At 40.3% G+C, this 21,100-nt stretch overlaps 1 pseudogene; it reads left to right on the top strand.

The window, feature by feature from the left end:
- Positions 1 to 885: 885 nt before the first annotated feature.
- LOC139470452 (sodium- and chloride-dependent glycine transporter 2-like) lies at positions 886 to 20,172 on the top strand (annotated as a pseudogene).
- Positions 20,173 to 21,100: the final 928 nt, after the last annotated feature.

The raw sequence follows: 21,100 nt of genomic DNA, 5'->3' as shown, positions 1-21,100 counted from the left end.
TGAAGATAATAAAGAGTAGGCTCTCCTTCTTTCGTAACCAATATGAGAGTACATCATTCAAAGTACGTTTATTTCTACCAGAGTTTTAATCGTAGAATACTTGTAATTTTAATTGTTGGCTTAACCTTAAAACAATCACCAGTAGCCAGAGGGATGGTGTAAATCTTGCTGAGTACCATGTAGGTAGCTGAAGTACCGTAAGTCCCCATGGAACCCACTATGGTGACCTACCTTTGGTTGTTGGTGATCTTTTACCCATTTTTATTTTGTATTGTTATGAATAGTTCAAATTTTATAATGACATGCTAGTTTTAAATATACGTCTGTGACAATCTAGTTATTTTACTGTCCTTTGTCGAAAGGTTTTATAGTTCAGTTTTGCGTTTCATTAATATATAACTTGATTCACTCACGATATGGTTGAAATATTGCCGATGTGACTATAAACTCACTCACTCACTTATAACTTGTATCTAATTCTTTCATCAGTATTTTTTTTATGCTCAGTAACTATTTGTATAGAAATTCTTTTTTAGAAGTTTAAAGAATTTCCAGTGATGTGATTGGTTTATTTGCGGTTCACATGACCCGTTCATTTTTCAACAAACATCATTAAGTGATGTTTACAAAGAATAGACGTCACCTTTTGACATTTGCATGATTTTTGACCTGAACTATATATACAACTTCTCAATGACTTTCATTTTATTTGTTAACATTTTGAACAGAAGAAAGCATGGTCTCATTATTAGTATTTATCATCTACAGAACTGCAGCGTGGCTGGTCGCAGAGCCTTGATGGTCAACAACAAGTATAACAACATCGTGTAGCTATCTTCATTTGCATTAGTGTGTTTTTAATTGACGACACTCCAAGTCTTAACCATGCCCAGCACCGCGGGAGATGTTACAGACACAACGATTCCTATGGCGACGGGGAATTCCCAAGGAGGAGGTAGAAGTGCACCTTTAAAACAGAGAGAATCATGGCATAGACATCTGGACTACATGTTAACAATGGTCGGCTACAGTGTCGGATTAAACAACCTGCTGAGGTTCCCCTATATCTGCAACAGAAACGGTGGAGGTAAGCGTGATATCCCTCCAGATTACACATTTGCTCTTCTCTATATGCCACTCTTAAAGTCAATGTAAATATAAGCTACAAAGAGTCCACTGTATGAATACAGCTATATCATCAGCATGTGTTTATGAATGTAATGTAACGCTATCATTACATCCCTACTGCTTGTGTTTAGCACATTAATAGATACAAAATATACTTTCTTTCAGGAGCTTTCTTGATCCCGTTCATCGTTTGTGTTCTCATCGCTGGGTTCCCAATTTTTTTCCTTGAGTCGGCAATCTCTCAGTTCTCGGGAAAGGCTGCCAAACAAATGTGGAGCTTTTGTCCCATGTTCAAAGGCCAGTGTACATTTCCTTTGATTATATACGTGATAATGCTGATATATGTAGTTTTAATCAAATCTTTATTTAGATATCAGGAGAAAATTATGCATTTCTGGTCTGTGATACTACACGTCTATAACTTGAAACTGTTTCCGCTCTGTGCGACTTGAAACTGTTTCAGCTCTGTGCGATGATTCTTGTTCCAATGTTTTTTAGTTGGCTGTATGTAGGGAATGGAATACCTTAAACACAACGTCATGTCAGTAAACATTTCAAATGACACGTGTAAATCTGTTATCTTATTAAAGAATTAAAGATTAAAGAATAGTTCACTTTGTGAAAGTGAATGCCAGCCATAGAAGTCTGGCAAACTGATTTATACTTCAAACTTTATGACATAAATGGATATTCTCAAAATCGTAACATGTGTTCTACAGGGGACTCATTCACAACGCGTTCGTATCTTAGACTCATCGTAAGACGTTACAGCCATTTGCAAATTCAATTACTTCGATCGTCGCTCTCTTGATGAGGGAGAACTTTCAAAAGATATTTCCCTGTGATACCCACGAATATTTATTGAAAGGTGAGGATCCTCCATTCTGCATCCCTTGTGAGGAAAGAATCACGGTCAAGCATGTCCTGCTTGACTGCATTGAAATATCCATCACAAGGGATAAGTATTTCAAAGTATCATCCATCAAGGATCTTTTAAGTCAAATAAGTGCTCTTCTTATCATCGGTTTTTTAAAAGAAATAGAATTAATTGATACATTTTGAAAATATGTATAGTATATAGAAAGTGATTTTTTTGTTTTGGTAGAATGAATTTATAACTGAGATTGGTAGTGGCTGTATCGTCACAGGGGATAAAAGTATCGTAAAACAATTGTCCCCCTGAGAGGATATGTAAGTCCGGTATCATTCAAAGTATTTTTCCATTTCTCTGTGATTTTAATCGTATTATTTTTGTTGTTTAAACTGTTTGGCTCATATTTCTTATCATCGCCAGTAGCCAGAGGGATGGTGAAAATCCTGCTGGGGTACCATGTAGGTAGCAGAAGTATCGTAAGTCCTCATGGTCCCTAGTGTGTTGGCCTAACTTTGTTTGCTGGTGATCTATAGCTCATTTTTATATTGTATTGTGACATTTAGTGATATCTTTATATGATAACATGCTAGTTTTAACGATTAATCTGTGATATTCTAGTTATTTTGCTGTCTATTGATTACAGGGTTTTATTAATTGATAATATATAATAACTTCTCGTCACGATATGGCTGAAATATTGCTGATGTGACGTTAAATTTAACTCACTCACTCATTCACTTTTAAATGGTTTCGTACGGTCTGGTCGGAGATCCTGCGCAGTCCGGGTATTTGGGATGTGGTTGAGGTGGCTGTGGTTGTCCTTTCCCGAAGGTGGCGCAGTCGGATGTAGCGATTATGGGCGGGTGTGGTTACTCTTGGTCGTCCCGACTTTGGCCGATCAGGTGTTGTCCCATGCTGTTGACACCATTCCCATAGCTTTGTTATGGTGCTGGGCGCTTCATCAAAAACCCTGGCTACTGCTGATCGGGATTCCCCTGCCTGCAAGTGGTCTACCCTGTTGCATATAAGCTCAGAAAAAGATGGGGTTAAAGTTAGATAAGAAAATATAGCTACCAGTCAACTAAATTAGTTCTGAATTCGAATTTAGCATACTTTATTTTCACAATTAGTTCTACAGACGTTGAAATGTGTTGCAATACTTAACACCATACAAGCTCCACATCGATTGATACTATCTCCTTTCTCAGGCTCATACTTGGTTTATACCTTATTTAATACCCATTATATAAAATATGATGACAATGCATGCAAATGCATCCATGAAAATTAATTGTGTTTCAAAGTATCAACATAGAAAGCTATAAGTGATTTAACAGTCCGTGTAGATATGCATGGTGATAGGTGTACAGCCTGCCAAATATTTCTAACCTTGATTACAGAAAATTGCTTTTCATTATGCAGTAAAATTGACAGGAATGTAGGATAATCTGATACGAAAATACAGGTAACGGACGGTAATATATACGATGAAGGAAAACTACAATTTAAATCATGACTTACAATTAACTGCCTTTGTCCTATTAAATGGTCATGACCATCAGGAGATCATGTTGGCAGTTTGATAGCAGACTCTTCCTACAGAATTGAAAAAAAAACATGAGATGTATCTGAATAAAACTAGCACTTATCTCGACAGTGTCTATGTCACAATGGCGAAATACGACACTTCTGACTCTCATTTTGAGGTGCCATTGACGTGTATGAGGCCTTCGTTGTAAAACAGTCTTCCGAACATAATTATAATTTCTTTTAATAGATCCAGTAGAGGTAAAAAGTAAAATTGACGCTAAGCCAAATTTAATACAGTGTTGGCTGTGTACTACAATCACACTCAGATGACTTAGTTCCGCATTAGTAATGACAAGTGTCATAAGAAAGTACACAGTTTTAATGAAGAGGAAATGGAACACACAAGGGGTCCAAAGACAAAGTCAGTACCTGGAATGACCACTCCTGGTCACAATGCGTGCCACACAACGCCTTCACAAGGACACTATAAGTCTCTGGATAACAGCTTATATCCTAGGCCACTCACGTTGTAGGAGCTCTCTAACGTTGGTGATTTAAGAGCGACGTGCAATGCGCTGTCCCAGCGATAGATTGGGGAAAAATGTAGGTCTGTTATTCTGTGCCAGGAAGTCCAAAGAAGCACATGCTGTTTGTGCCCTGTCGTTGTCCTGTTGGAAAGTATGTAGCTCTTGGTGTTGACGGAACCAAGGGACAACGTAACGTCTTAAAATGGCGTCCCCGAGTAAACTGCATCAACACGACCTATGTATACATGGAGCTGTGTTCTGTGCCGAAAACTGATACTGCCCAAACCATTACACTTTAATCGCCCCATCAGTCAGCTCACACAATCATCGTTATAACCTACACCAAGGCGACGCCATACCCGTTTACGTCCATCGGGTTTCCCGATGTGAAATTTCGATTCGTCAGAGAAGTGAAAGCCAGTGTCAAAGCAACCCTTGTTTGAGCTCAGCGATCATTGTAGACGTGCATTCGGTGCCAAAGTGTCCAAATTAGGCCTACGTAGCTGCGGAAGGCACGTAAACCAGCGGCGCAAAGTCGCCACCGTACAGTATCGGCGCTCCTCGTCGACCTATGATGGCAGCTGCTGCTCTGGACGATGGAAGTGTTAGATCTCGTAGATGAGTCCTCACAATCAGTTGGTCTTCCATGGCTGTTGTCACACGTTGTTACCGTGTGCGTGAATGGTCTCTGGTACGTCCTGTCTGCTGAAATAAGATGTGACATCTAAACCTTTCCGTTCCTCAAGTGTCAATATGGGCATTGCATCCTCAGTGCTATTCCACAGCTACAGCGATTATGCGAGTAGCCTTTGAATGCAATCCCTGTAAGTAATGACATTTGTCGTGCATTGCACGTGTAGAAACGTGTTTTTTGAGAACTGTTTTTTTGTTGTATTTTGGTGACAACTCACAACAGCTGTCAAACCTGGCAACTGTTTTGGAGCTTCCTGAACTCCTAACTTCTATTTTCATAGTTCTTTTCAAACTATCAGGTCTAGTGGTAGAGCGTCCGCCCGGAGAGCGGATGGTCTGGGGTTCGATTCCCGACCGCGTCATACCAAAAGACGTTAAAAGATGGTACTTGTTGTTACCCTGTCTGGCGCTCGGCATTAAGGGGCTAAAACAAGGACTGGTCGGCTCGGAGTCAGTATACTGTGTCTGAGTGGGGTATTCATGTTAAACTGCGGCCTGGTATCTCAGTGAGCTAGCACTATAAATCGGCGTCAGTCCGTACTAGTACAAGCAGCCACACACACACACACACACATGTGCATGCACGTCGCTATATAAGTGCTATAATCTTGGACGTGACGTTAAACCCCATTTCACCTCACCTTCAAACTATCATCATACTTTCATGGATTGATGTTGGTTCGTTTTCAAAGTGAGTCAGTATAACCTTTCTCAGCAACCTACTGGCTTCCTTTGTCGCTACAAAAGGTCCAGAACATTCATGAGATAACTGAAATAGTAATAGTTTTGTGAATCGATATACCTTTTCGCAAGCAACTGACATGATCACTGTTTGATAGTAATTTCTAAACACTAGCTCATGATATATTCAGAATCGTACAATCGACTCTGACTTTAACCGATATGTCCTATGATTATGGAAAGCGTTTTGGCACTTTTATCATTCTAAAGTTACGATGGATTTAATGATGTTCGTAGCGCTACAGATGCTTTGTGAATTGGGTCTCCATAACAAGAAAAGGTTTGATAAGAAAGGTTTGATAATTAATATATTTAAATCAGTTGTACACACACTAAATGTTTCGTAAATGTTACCTTATCACGTAATCTTTAAACCTTTGTATACACACATAATAAAAGGCAATGTATGCATTATGAAAATCAAGAACGTCTTCTTATATTTAGCAGGGATTGGTATTGGGTCTGTACTTCTTACATTTGGCTATATGCCCTATTACAACCTCTATCTGGCCTGGCCCATCTACTACATGGTGAAGACCTGCTCCAGCGTCCTGCCCTGGACAACATGCGGCAACAGCTGGAACTCCGACCTCTGTGTTGATGATGTGAATGCAGGCAGTAACATGTCAGCCCTGGCGGGGAATACTTCAGATACAATCACTGCAGCCGAGCTGTGGGAAAATGTGACACTAGCTCATACACCTGCAGAGGAATTTTGGCAGTAAGACATCCACCATGATATATGATGGGTGACTGAAAAGTTCTGAGCCTAACTATGAAAGATGTGTAGTATACCCTAAGACATACTGTCCTTGCTTATGGTCATCTTCCCGAGGCAAGAGAGTTAACTGACCTTAAAAGTCCAGTTTCCACCCGTGCTGGAATTCCTGGGCTCGATCGTAGCGCCACCACTGGTTATTGCGACTTATGACCCTTCTAAGCCGCTCCTATGGACCAATATCATATTTCACCTCTCGCATCACTTGCATCTGTTTCAAGCAAAATGGCGGCGCCCCCTAAAGACTATCTGATCGATAATCAAGATCTATATTGCCATAAAACGGGTCTTACATCGCAAAGTGCATCAAATCACGCTAGCACCTTTATTGAAAACATGAACAGATTTGGAAAATATCTGTTGACAACGAGTTGGCAGTGCACATGCTTTGCAAATCCTGCAATCGACCGAAATCTGCACGACAGTTTACAAACCGGATTTCGATTTCGTTGCGCGATTTTGATTTGACTATGTTTAGACTCGTTAGTCCAGTGTATGTAACTCCATTTTTCCAGCCTAGTTCGGCAAGGGTGGAAACTGGACTTTTATAGTCAGTTAACTCTCTTGCCTCGGGAAGATGGCTTATGGGCTGCATTTGAGCCACTGCACAAGCAGGCAATAATATTTTACTTCCGCAGCTGCTAAAGTGACTAGATAGTTTCTGTTGATGAAAAATGGCTAAATTATCTACTGCGCGGTCATCACGTATCTAAAACTGAAAGGATTAACTCCAGCCTTCCAACTATTATTCTACATTGCATGACTGTGGCTTTGAACACCCATCATAATCATCAGATTTGGCAGGGTCAAAAGTATACCTCTTCCAATACATAAAGTAGGAACTGTCTAGCAAACATTTTCTGCTATGTAGGACTCCTTATACCACCAGGAGAATGCCTGCTACAACAGTGCGATCCAGGTGCTCCAACATCATTGCCAGAAGTGTGTCGACATCAGAGGGAATTAACAATAAAGTAATTAGCAACAAACTCCTTGAACGTAATTCATCATATTTAGGCTCAGAACCTTGCATACATCCCTCGAATGTGATCCACGCAAACATACCATTTCTTCAGTGTTCATAATAAATGCCGTCCAGTATCTTATTTGAATTAACTGGCTAGCCATTTGAGTTCAAAAGTTCCCATTATTGATAAATACGACTTCCTGGTTCTACAATCAAAATAGGATGATGAGATGGTATGGTAACACAACGATTTTGTGTTGTTGCATTAGACTTGGTAAGTATTGTTACTTGCTTGATGTTGGTGTTAGTCTGCCTGTTATGATGGCAGGGCCTTGCTGACGTACAGGCATGTATTACTTCGTGAAAGAGGGTCTGCCCTTACGACCCCTCACAAATGAAGGTGATGATAGTGTCCGCCTGTGCAATCTCTTACAACACTTGACTCCCTGAATGTTATAAGTTCAATTGAACTTGCCTTTTGAGTGACTTATGAAAAACCACGATGAGCACGTATGCAGTGAAAGTTGGATGGATTGTGGACATCAGATTGGGCTTCGTGACTCTACGTTATATTATGAGTCCATCAAACCTGTCATGAGAGCTTCAGGCTCAACGGCACGTAGGTATTAAATGTAGAATGTGCGAACATGTCCCAGCAGCAACTTCATCATCAAAATAATGTCAGGCCAACACATAATGAAGCATATATGTTATTCATCTGTAAATGTGCTTGGATAATAGTTTTAATGGATCTATGGCTTAGAATAGTGTCTTCCTTTAAGTTCACGTTGGTAATACGTCTATTTGAAAGGTCCTTGATTGGATCTTCATTGATGGAATCTGAGTGACGTCTAGATCTATGGTCATCATCAAGGCCAGTTCTCTCAACCTTAAAACATGGCTGTACAACGTTTAACAGTGGAATAGCTGGGGCACTCATCCCCATACACACGTGTCATGAATGTCTTGGGCAGTATTTTACTCTGAAGTAAAATAATTGATGACCACTTGGTACTCGTTTCTTCTATTTTTGTGTCCAATTGAACCCCCTTATCACGTTCAACTGGTTGTCACTAATATGCAAACGGCCTCAACAGACCGTATACGCTTGCAATGAACTTCTTAAACAATGGACTACCTTGACTAGTTCACTTTGGTATGACCTGTAGTTGAAAGCTAGTCACGCTTAGAACTTGTTGACTATGCCCTCGTATTCTCAGCTAAGAGGTATTCACAAAAATGTGGTTAACTAAGCTAATATTTGGTTGGTTTGTTGTTTGACGCCGCACTCAGCTATATTCCAGCTATATGACCGCGGTCTGTAAATAATCGAGTCTGGATCAGACAATCTAGTGATTGATATCATGAGCATCGATCCACGCAATTGGGATCGATGACATGAATCAAACCAAGTCAGCGAGCCTGACCACCCGATCCCGTTAGTCGCCTTTTACGACAAGCATAGTCACCTTTTACGGCAAGCATGGGTTGCTGAAGACCTATTCTACCCCGTAATCTTCACGGGTCACTAGGGTAATAAATTGTAAGCGTTTGTAACTACTATTATATAACGTTTCTATCTCTTTATTCTTGTATGAATGAGAAAAGAGAGTAATTGTTGTTTTAAGGAATAGGCTATGTTTGAATTTATTTTTGGATTAGTTCTGTCTAAAAAACTGTCTATGATATACGGGAATAATGTTTTAAAGTGTGTTTATATAGTATAGCTCAATGACTCTTTGTCATAAAATTTGTGTTATATCCAGATATTATTTTGGATATGCTGCGCTTCTGTAATCTGGAAGACATCCCATTCTTACGAACAGGGAAGGAACACTATTACATGTAAAGTCTGTTTTTATTTTTGTGTAACACCTTACACCAGTAAATTCATGTTAGGTAAATTTATTTCTGTTATTAGTTAAGTACACATGTTTACCAAAATAACCTGGTACCTATGTATGTGCATGTATGCATTTTGTTGGAGATTTATAATATTTTTCCATTTAACATGATATGTGAATAATTATTATATCGACTTGGTTCTTACAGTAATTATTATACATTATAACACATAATAAAAAGGTTAGATCTGTTGGTCGAGTAAAACGGGTTGTACTATTGTGTTGTTAATGAATTGATTATGTGTACTGTTAATATTACTAATTATTCCTTTAACATGTTTCAGGGTGTTAAATAATGACGAAATATAACGCCTCACACCCGTAGCTACACATAAACGCAATCTTATGATATCGTCGGAATCGCAGAGATTTCTTATGGTTATTGAAACGAATTAGTGACTTTTATTTACAGGTACAATGTACTGAGCATCTCTAGTGGTATAGATGACGTTGGAGCTGTACAGTGGCACATAGTTGGATGCCTGTTTGCTTCATATGTACTGATCTTTCTATGCCTAATTCGTGGAATCAAGTCTGCTGGCAAGGTAAGACAAATAAAAAACACTTAACTGAAAGACACGACTCATGTTCTGCAGACTGGTATGTTTGCGATGTACGTTTATGAACATATGATTTCTTTTTCAAACATATGTCAGGAAAATGTTCTAAAACTTTCTTTGGAAATGTGTTTAAAGGTTGTCTATGTGACTGCACTGCTGCCATACATTCTTCTTGTCTCCATCTTTATCACGACGCTGCTTAAACCTGGAGCTACAGACGGCCTACTATACTACTTCGTACCGGATTTCTCACAACTACTTGACATACAGGTATGTTGCTAGCGTCGACACTTGAAATGCAGGTGAGTAAGTAGCATCAACACCTGAAATGAAGGTGTGTTACTAGCTTCAACATTTGAAATGCAGGTGAGTAAGTTGCGTCGACACTTGAAATAAATGAGTGTTAGATGCATAAATATTTGAAATTTGTTATACATTTCCGACACAATCGGACTAACTGACATAGATATGTCAACTGCACAACACGTAAAATCTAAACTGTCGTTATGGTTGACTACATGAACATATCAGCACATCCACGATGTATCTTGTAAGCTCCCAATGCATTTCCACTCTATGTTGTCGAACAATTCGTTTCAGTGTTGACACATTTCAGGTGTGGCTGGAAGCGTGTTTGCAGGTATTTTTCTCACTGGGACCTGGATGGGGAATGATTAGTACCGCTGCAAGCTACAAAAAGTTCAACGCACCTTGTCTCAGGTGAGTAGGAATTATGTCATTGGTGGGAAAAAATTAGTCACAGAGCTTGGCTAAACGTCTCCCTGATCAGGCTTAAAGTTAAGCACAGAAATGATAAAGGTCGAGGACATTTAACTGCATTTATCATGAAAACTTATTACTGTAATACTGTTTTTATATATATATAAAGGGATACTACAACATATCCATGATTCTTAAGCTCTAAATTCGCTAAACAGGACGATTCCTTGGGAATGATATTATATTCTAATTTTCGAGGTTTGAAATAAGAATTACATAATACAAATTCACAGAGATTGCCTAATACTGACCATAGTATCAGAGGGAACCAGCATCTTTTCTGGTTGCGTGACGTTTGCTGTTCTGGGGACAATGGCACAGAAAACGGGTGTCGCTATTTCCGAGGTAGTTTCGACAGGTAGGTAATATTTTATTGATACAAACATATTCAACAACGTTTATATTCTAACTACTAAATGAAAGATGGGAACAGTAAATCAACAACCTAACAAACCGAAAATAGCCATTAGTTCAGAAGTAAAAACATATCATTTCAACTATTGTCTTTGTTCCTGAACAACCATTAAATATCCTGCTTTATTCCCAAAGTTGAAGCACAATATCTCAATTCTGGGTCAGAAAAAGAAATATACTCCATACTCGATGATATCAATATTATCAAAAGTCAAAACCTGAAGCAGATTCTCGCTTGTCATTTGACTCACCAACACTAACACCATCATATTGAATTACCAAATGCAACAGGGGGATTTGTGGACTGTAACTTGAGCAAGTTATACAATATTTATAAAAACTGTCGTCGAAGGACAGTATAATAACTAGCAATATATCACGGATTGACCTAAAACTCGTTGTAGAACATTAAACATATTTGATTATTGAGGTACGACACAATATAAAAATGGGGGCTATAGATCGCCAGCAACAAAGTTAAAATCACCTTACTGGGGACCAAGGGGATTTACGGTGCCTCTGCTACCTGCATGGAACCCCAGCAGGATTTACACTTCCCCAAGTTACTGGCGATTGTTGCGAGTTTAGCCAGGACTTAAAAGTGAACAAATATTCTGCAGTTAAGATGGAGGTAAATAAAAATATACTTTAAAAGAGGTGGTCTTACATACCCTCTCAGGGGGACAACAATTTTACTCTACTTCAGGACCGCCTCCGTGGTCTAGTGGTAGAGCGTTCGCCCGGAGAGCGGAAGGTCCGAGGTTCATTCCCCGACCGCGTCATACCAAAATACTTAAAGATGGTACTTGTTGTTACCCTGTCTGGCGCTCGGCATTAAGGGGCAAAAACAAGGACTGGTCGGCTCGGAGTCAGTATACTGTGTATGAGTGGGGTATTCATGTTAAACTGCGGCATGGTTTCTCAGTAAGCTAGCACTATAAATCGGCATCAGTCCGGACTAGTACAAGCAGTCACACACACACACACACACACACACACACACACACACACACACACAGGTGCATGCACGTCGCTATATAAGTGCAATAATCTTGGACGCGACGTTAAACCCCATATCACCTCGCCACCTTACTCTGCTTCAACCCCCGTCGAGGGTATAGCCACTCACAATCTCAGTTATTAATTATACACTACCGATATAAGATACATAAGTTTTTACATCAAAATGTGTGAATGAGTTCTATATTTTTTAAAAAGTTAATGAATAAACATTAATTAACAAGGCTGAAAAGGTCCTTAACGGTTTTGAAATATTTATCCCTTGTGATGGAAAAACCAATACTGTCAAGAAGTCGAGAGTGTGAACTTCAACAACCAGAAAACATTCTTTGTACTCTTCATTATTGATTGTGATGTATGTATCATTTGTGAAAAGTGAAAAGAACAATTTATCGGTCTGACAGAATGCCTAAGAGTCAGAATGAGAGTCTACAAGGACCTGCTTGACCGTGTTGATATTTCCATCACACAGGATAACTATTTCAAGTTTCTTCCATAATCAGATTGCTCAGAAGTGCTCCTTTAATTAAACGAAATTGAATTAATTGATAAATTTCGATGTATAAATATATGTATTTTACAATTTGGTTATATGTGATGACTAACTGAGAATGTTACTGGCTGTGCCCTTTCTTGGGGTTGAAGTAGCGTACATTTATTGTACCCCCTGAGAGGGTATGTTAGCCCACGTCATTCACAGTATTTGTGTACCAATGTTTTAACAGAAGACTATTTATTTGTCTTAACCTATGGGTCAAAAATGCAACCTTGTCCATAATCATCAGTGACTAAAGGCATGGTGTAAATCCTCCTGGAGCACTATGCAGATGGCAGAGGCACTGTAAATCCCAATGGTGTCTAGTGTGGTGGCCTAACTTTGGTTGATGGGGATCTATAGCCCGTATTTATATTGTATTTTTTATCTATCTTGATCTTTCATGGTTAAATGCTAGTTTTAATAGCGAGTGAGTTGGATTTAACGCTGCTTTTAACAGTATTCTAGTTATTTCACGGCGTGTCAGCTTAATGTTGGAGGAAAGCCCGAACTGATGCAGGTCTCTGACGTTTAGTTTTAATGTAAATCTGTGAAACTCTAGTTGTTCACTGACCTTTGTTGAAAGGTTCGTATATGGTTAAAATATATTTATTATTCATGTATAAATTGTTCTCGTCACGATATGGCCGAAATATTGCCGATGTGAAGTTAAATTTCAACTCACTCACTCACATGCACTTTGGCAAACATCGCTCGTAAAAGGCAAATTATTAAGAACAAAGTGAACAAAACTAGACAGGAAGATGAATCTACGATTCGGGACTGCCAGGTACACGTTTAAATCTAGGCCAAGATGTACAAAGTACTCATTGTATGTGCATCGACACATAGTTTCTCTGAAACTAAAATCTTTATTCATTGAATGCCAGAATATTCACAAATAATACCTGTCAACAACTTGAATCAAGCTTGCCATTTTACACTATGTTCTTTATACCCTTGGGTAGATATGTTTTCTACAGATTAATCTTTTTTTTCTACTTAAGGTCCCGGTTTAGGATTTGTAACCTATCCAGACGCTCTAGCACAACTTCCATTGCCTCAGCTGTGGTCATTCATCTTCTTTCTGATGTTGTTGATGGTTGGTTTAGATTCGGAGGTACGGAAGAATAACAGTAGAATGTTGTTTATATGTATATCTAAGGTATCTGAAGGCCATAGGATTCGTGAAGGTCCTAGTTAGAATTAGTCGTCATCAACTAATACTTGTGGTAAGAGTCGAGTGACGGTAGTCAGACTTGGATGCTCATGATGCGAATCACGAGATTGTCTTGTCCAGGTTCGTTTATTTACAGACCGCTGTCATGTAGCTGGAATAGTGCTAAGAGCGGCAACAAACAAACGAGTCCACAGACCATAAGGTCAGTTTAGATTATGGATTCCAGTTTCACTGCATTCAGATGGACGTCCCCGTTGTTGAGAACTGTAAAATTATTTGAGTAAACACATGTAAAGCGAAGTTGTGACTCCCCTGTAACATAACAATACCTTCCATCTCTTCCAGTTCATGGGCGCTGAGGTAGTCATTACTGCTTTGGTTGATCAGTACCCACGACACTTGGGCAAGAGGAGGATGCTGGTAACAGCAGGAGTTTGCTTTATATTATTTCTTCTTGGAATCGTTTTCTGCACGCAGGTGATTATACAGTATACAGTTATACAATGTATGACAAACAGGATATATTGAGTCGAGGTATAACCAGGGGGAATAATAGGACGTTGTAGATGAGAGGATGTTGCTAATCAGGAACACTGTTTTAGTTCCCAAACGCAACACATATGAAGTAGAAGCAGTACGATGTATATAGCAGCCAGGGGAACTTGAGCACTAGAAGATGTAGTAGCAGCAGCACTGGTTTAAGTATAAGTAGTATTTGATTGTTTGTTGTTGAACGCCGCACACAGCAATATTCCAGTTATATGACCGCGGTCTGTAAGTAATCGAGTCGAGTCTGGACCAGACAATCCAGTGATTGACATCATAAGCATCGATCCACGCAATTGGGATCGATGACATGCATCAACCAAGTCAGCGTGCCTGACCACCCGATCCCGTTAGTCGCCTCCTTCGACATACATAGTCGCCTTTTGGGCAAGCATGGGTTCCTGAAGACTTATTCTACCCCGGATTTTCATGGACCAGAAGTAGTAGAAGAAGCGCCAGTGGTAAAAGCAGGTGCAGCAGAATTTGCAGTAGTTATAACATTTTTGTCGTGGGAGGCGACTGAATGGATAGGGTGGTCTGGCTCGGTGATTTGGTCGATGCATTCCATCGTATCCCGATTGTTTGGATCGATGCTCCTAATCCCCATCACAGGGTTGTCGGGTCAAGATTTGCTATTTTACCGAACACCGTCCTATAGCTGTGATATTAATGAGTGAGTCATAAAACTAACAAGGCAAATGAACATACAAAAGTAGGATGGAGGAAAACAACATAGTTGAAGCGGTATTCCAGAATAATGTATAACAATTACCTCGTGTAACCATATACCCTTGACATATTGCAGGGAGGGCCGTACATGTTCCAGCTGTTAGACTGGTATGAAGCCTCTCTTGCACCCCTGGTTTTCTGCACCCTGGAGTGTGTTGCAGTGGGGTGCATATATGGTTCGTATACACGTTATCACACAATACTACCAATAGTCCATGCAGGAAGCGAAGGCACTGTCAGTACCCATGTCCCCTGGTATAGTGATCTCCTTTCAGTGACAGACGATCTCTAGCCCATTTTCATATTGTGTTGTTCATTAAAACTTACTGCTTTTTAATATTCTCAACTAGTTTAAAATCAATTCTGTGATATTCTAGTTACTGTACTGTCCATCGTTGACAGGTTTTTATTTAGTCTAAATAAACTGACGTCCAAAAGAAACTTTACCATCTGAAAATATAAATTTCAGACAATCTTTTTTTCGATGAAGTCTATCTAAAACACGTAACCTAAGTATAACAACAGTGTATGCAGAAAATGTTAATCGTCTGTTACATGTTTGCGAGATAACACGCGAAAAAGTGAAAAACACGTGCACCACGGACAACTGCTAATGCACGTGCGGGTAAGGGTATAAAACGATGGCAACGGCAAGTCAGACTTCCACAGTGATAAAAAAAACACAAAAGAAATGCCACGACTCACAGTCGAACAACGTGAACGAGCCTTGGGTATGGTACAGATGGGAGCCGCTTGATGCAACGTTACAGACAGACAGGGTTGACTGCTGACAGGCAAGAACAGGCAGACCCAGGGTGACCACGCCCCATGATGACCGGTACTTGCGTAACTTGCACCTCCGAAATCGCTTCCTGACAGTGACGTCATCGACGACAAATGCCTTAGGTCACAGGGTTAGTCGACAGGCAGTGGCCATGGGCTCATGGAATCAGGGCTTTTAGACCATACAGAGGACAGCTACTGACAGCGCAACATCGTCGTCTGCGATTGAGATGGGCCCGGACTGTACGACGTTGGCAACGACGTGACTCGCAGAGGGTTGTCTTCACTGACGATAGTCGATTCTGTATGTTTAGGGCTGATGGAAGACAACATGTTTACCGCCGAAGGGGTGAACGAACGGCGGCGTGTTGCGTGCAGGAGGTCGTACCATATGGTGGAGGGAGTGTCATGGTGTGGGGAGGGATCTGTGGGCAGGAGAGGATACCGCTGGTCATCGTTGACGGAAACTTGACAGCCCAGCGTTACATGGATAACATTCTTCGTCCAGTTGTCCTACCATTTCTCCAACAGCAGCCACGTGGTGTCATTTATCAGCATGACAACGCTAGAGCCCATATAGCCAGAATTGTCACTAACTTCCTCGCAGCCAACAACGTCAACGCCCTGCCGTGGCCTGCACGCTCACCCGACATGTCCCCATAGAACACCGTTGGGACTTATGGATCGTCATGTTCGACAACGACCACACTCTCCAGCCAACCGGCAAGAACTAGTCTTGGCCCTCCAAGAAGAATGGCGTCAAATCCCACGTGACCTCATCAGACGACTGACTTTTTCCGTGCGTTGAAGAGTTTTTGCGTGTATTGAGGCATTTGGTGGTCACATACGCTACTAATGACTTGTCATTGACCGTGAGCGATTGTTTATGTGCTCTGCCTATTGTCCATGATTCTGAAAGCTCGAGTTTTGTACCACACCCAACTTTGGGGGGCTCTGACGTCATTCTCGGTCGCGGTATGATTGTCAATTTCAGTGTTGATTATGTTGATATATTGACCTTCTCAATACACTTTACTTCATGCATGTATGTTTTGTTGTTTTTTAACAAGAGTGATTTCAAACTCTGGTTAAGTTTCTTTTGGACGTCAGTTTGTGTTTCATAAATGTATAACTTCTCGTCACGACATGGCTGAAATACTGCCGATGTGACTTTAAATATTGACTCACTCACTCGTCGTCACGATATGCCTGAAATACTGCCGATGTGACATTAAATATTAACTCACTCACTCAATACTACCAATATGTGCTAAATAACGATAATTCCTCCAGACTAGCATACGACAAGACGAAGAAATTATAACGCAATATAGTACAGAGACTGACAGCCATACATGATAATACCTAAACTTCAAACTTATTTCTATCAGGAATCAGACGAATGAGCAATGACGTTGAGATGATGCTTGGAAATCGACTGTCACCACTTGTGAAGATTCTCATAGTTTGGGTGACACCAGCAACCTTGACAGTGAGTGCTACATGATAAAAGAACATTATATATTCTTGTAGTATTGATGTAAGGCATTAGTAATGCCCACGATACTACGCATGGTAATTTGTATCTGATATTGACCCAAGCAATCTGTGAAAATGGAGATGTACTAAAGTTAAATTTCCTTATCACATTTCCATAAAAATGCAGCAATTCACATGTATGTTGTTAAACGCCACACTCGACAATATTCCAGCTATATGGCGGCGGTCTGTACACAATCGAGTTTGTAAACGATGTTTCAAACTATATGACGGGGGTCTGTAAAATAATCGAGTCTGGACCAGACGATCCAGTGATTAACATCATAAGGATCGATACCCGCGATTTGGATACAAAGATATGCATCAACCAAGTCATCGAGGCTGACCACCCGATCTCGTTAGTCGCCACTGATGACGCGCATAGGTGCCAACGCATACGAAACAATGTTGTCTAATGTTGCAATATGAAAACACCAACTACACCTAAAACTGTATTCTGAACAATGTTACAATTACAACTTTGTCGATTGTGTTCTCGATATTGTTGTTTCAGGCAGCTTTCATCCTAACCCTCCTCCGCTACCAGCCACCGACCTACGGCAAATACCAGTTCCCCAGCTACGCCAGTATAATCGGCTGGATCATTGCCGTGATTCCACTTCTACCTCTACCCGTCTACATGTTCATGACTGTCAGGGAGCACATGGCAACACACTCCCTGAAGAAGGTAATATATGTCTGTGTATTATTTGGACTTGCCTCGTCGATTTCCTTAGATCTTCTCCTGTATTAAGGACGGCACTAGACGGTTCCTTTTATCAAATATTATGGTCTAATTGCTGATGCAATCACATTGAAAAGTCATCTTTAGCTTACTTCAGCAACGTGAATTGTTCACATAGGTCTGGATATTTATTCAGTACTAGAATTATTGTGTGACTGATTTTGCTCACATGTGGGACAGATTCAAGTTTAATTGTACATAATATATAAATATAAGCCCCCAAACTCTTTCCATACTATGAGAAATCTCTACTCAAGTGAGTGAGTTATGATTTTACATCGCATCGGCAATATTGCAGCCATATCGCGATGAGAACAAGTTTATTATTATAAAAATACCTGTCGACAAAGGACAGTAAAACAGTAAGGTAATTATCACAGTGTAGACATAAAACTTACCTGAGCAATATTAAAACAAAGAAGTCTTCAGTGTATTAGTTATTAGAAAGTAAAACCAGGCTATAGACCACTGGTAACCAAAGCTAAACCACCTAACTGGGGATCATGGGGACTCTCTACTCAAAGCAGAATCAATTGCACGGCTCTGACTATCACATGAGTATGTGTTCACGAACTACTGTAAAAACAGTGAGTATACCAGGTCATTCGTGACCAACTCGTGTTATTCCGGGACAAGCAGAATAGCGACTCGTGCCCCTCACATGGCCATTTTTGCGACCGGGATCCGTCTTAGCGCAAACGGGCATACCAAAAACAATTGTCACTCGGTGCGTAATGGTTCACATATATTTCCCCATATATTATATATATTTCAGATGCAATTTAAAGCACATCGGGACATGCGGATTTATGCAGTATGATTGAACACATGATACTGTGTCTTGGGTATATTTATAGATGCAAGACATATGTAAAATCAAAAATTATTTCTGAGGGATTCTTTGACGAAGAACTTGAAATCATACGCGCATTCTGATTGGTTTGTCGTATTTTCGCACATAACATTCATCGATAGGGGGACGAGTCTTCTTGCAGGTTACGGAAAGGGGCGAGTGGTGACGAATGTATACCGGGTGTTCGCGGAAAGGTCGGGAAGGCTTTGCATCTACGTCAGAGATCTAGAACTGAATGTGTCAGTACAACTTACGAGTTATACATGTCTGTTCGAGGCGAGAGCGGTACATGGTATGTTACATGGTTCTTTAACCTTAATTATTTATGTAGGGTAGGAGTAGCCTATTTGGGTAAAGCAATGACTCGCTGTCGAGATTTAAATTTCTAACATGTTTACAACCCTAATATTGGTGATCCTTGTAATGATATGACTAGATTAAGCCTTGGCTACCATCCAACACTTTTTGGAAGCATGAGATGACAGTGCCAGGCTGTAATGGGATCACGTGGATCACATTTGTACTATTGACAGTTGTTTTCCCAGACAATCATTTTGTGGTCGCCAGATTTGGTCAGATACTCTCATTTTGAAGGGTGATCTGTGTGATTATTGGTGATGTGTTGTTTGTTGGCATTGTGTAGCACATAACATTGAACATGTCTTCACGCAAGTCTTTAGTTATTGTATCAGATTCACACGATTTGACGTATTACTATTTAAACTGGACATTCTTAGCAAAGCTTGAGTAGTATAGTTACATGGTTTGAGAAAAAGCATGCACACAGCTCAAGTGAGTCACAACCATCATCGTCAAAAGGTTGTAGGTCATATGTTTCATCAATGCAGTTTCTTGCCAATAAATCTTATACCCCAAAATTTAAACTGAAGGTAAAGTTTTTATAATTTTAGATCGGTCAGTGGACGCAAGGTCGCGGTTACATGATAATGACCAACTGGTATAGGAAACATATTCAAATTAAATCCGAATCAGCATGAGACATCTAATGCAAATGTAGATCTTAAGCTTTATCAAAGGATATCCAACGGACAGAAACAAGTACACTCATTATTACATTTCAAAATGAAAGGTGTTCAATCTGTTGATGACTAAAACCCCTTAAGTTGAGAACGAATCTGACATGTTTACCCGAGGCCTAGCTGGACTGTTGCGTGCAGTTATAGTGTGACTGTGATTTTGTTCCATCTGCAGAGTGTGAATCTTGCCTTGAGTCCTGACGATGACTGGGGTCCTGCTGACGACAGATATGGGGAGGAGTACATCATGAATTGACAGCCAGAAAGCCTCCCATCAAGGCTAAGATCATGGATCTGTTCAAACAATGAAACAACGTGATTTCTCTAGCACGTGGATTTATGGGGTTTATGTGCTTTGTGTTTACACTCAATTATTTACTGACAATATTCGCTTATCGCCATTATACATTATATGTAACGCACGGTTGATTTGTTACTTCTGTGGCCTGGATATCTAGGGCGCTACAATTCACTGTTAAGACGTGCCAGGACCTTATAATCGCTGATTCGAATCTCATATGCACCCTTATTATGATTTTGGGTTTTTCAGCACCATAGCCATGCTCAAGGTTCATTGGAGTAGATCCGATGTTAGACGTTCATTGCCTAGGACTTTTGATCTAACATCCAGCTGAAATGGCGTGATATAACTGAAACAGCGTCAAGAGCAGCAATAACTCAAGATGTGGTGAGGTTAAATGGGCCGTAACGTCGCGTCCAAGATTATTGTACTTATATGGCCACATGCATGAACGTGTGTGTGTAGCTGCTTGTACAAGTCTGGACCCATGCCGATTTATGATTTTAGTCCACTGAGATAACATGCCACAGTTTATCATGAATACCCCACTCAGACACAGTATACTGACTCCGAGCCGAGCAGTCCTTGTTTTGTCCACTCGATGCCAAGCGGCAGGTAGGGTAACAAAAAGTGCGATCTTCTAACGTCTTTTTGTATGACGAAGCAGGGGAACCCCAGATTTTTTTCCGTTCCCCGGGCGGACGCGTTTCCACTAGGCCGCGGAGTCGGTCGGCAAGTACGAAATTTCACTCACTCACTCATGTTCGGGCCAACATCCCAGTGGTGGGATATATGCCTTTTCGTTCCTGACCAGCTTCAAAATAATACAAACGTGTGTCATTTGAAAAGAAGCCTCATCACTCTTATATGACACCGGGTGCTTGTGTTCTATTGATAGAGAACAACATGGCAAGACGTGAATCATTTCTAAACATC

Source organism: Haliotis cracherodii, unplaced genomic scaffold (assembly GCF_022045235.1).
Source record: "Haliotis cracherodii isolate W230 unplaced genomic scaffold, xgHalCrac1.p SCAF_20, whole genome shotgun sequence".
Classification (NCBI taxonomy): Eukaryota; Metazoa; Mollusca; class Gastropoda; order Lepetellida; family Haliotidae; genus Haliotis; species Haliotis cracherodii.
This window is presented reverse-complemented; position numbering and strand designations above follow the sequence as displayed.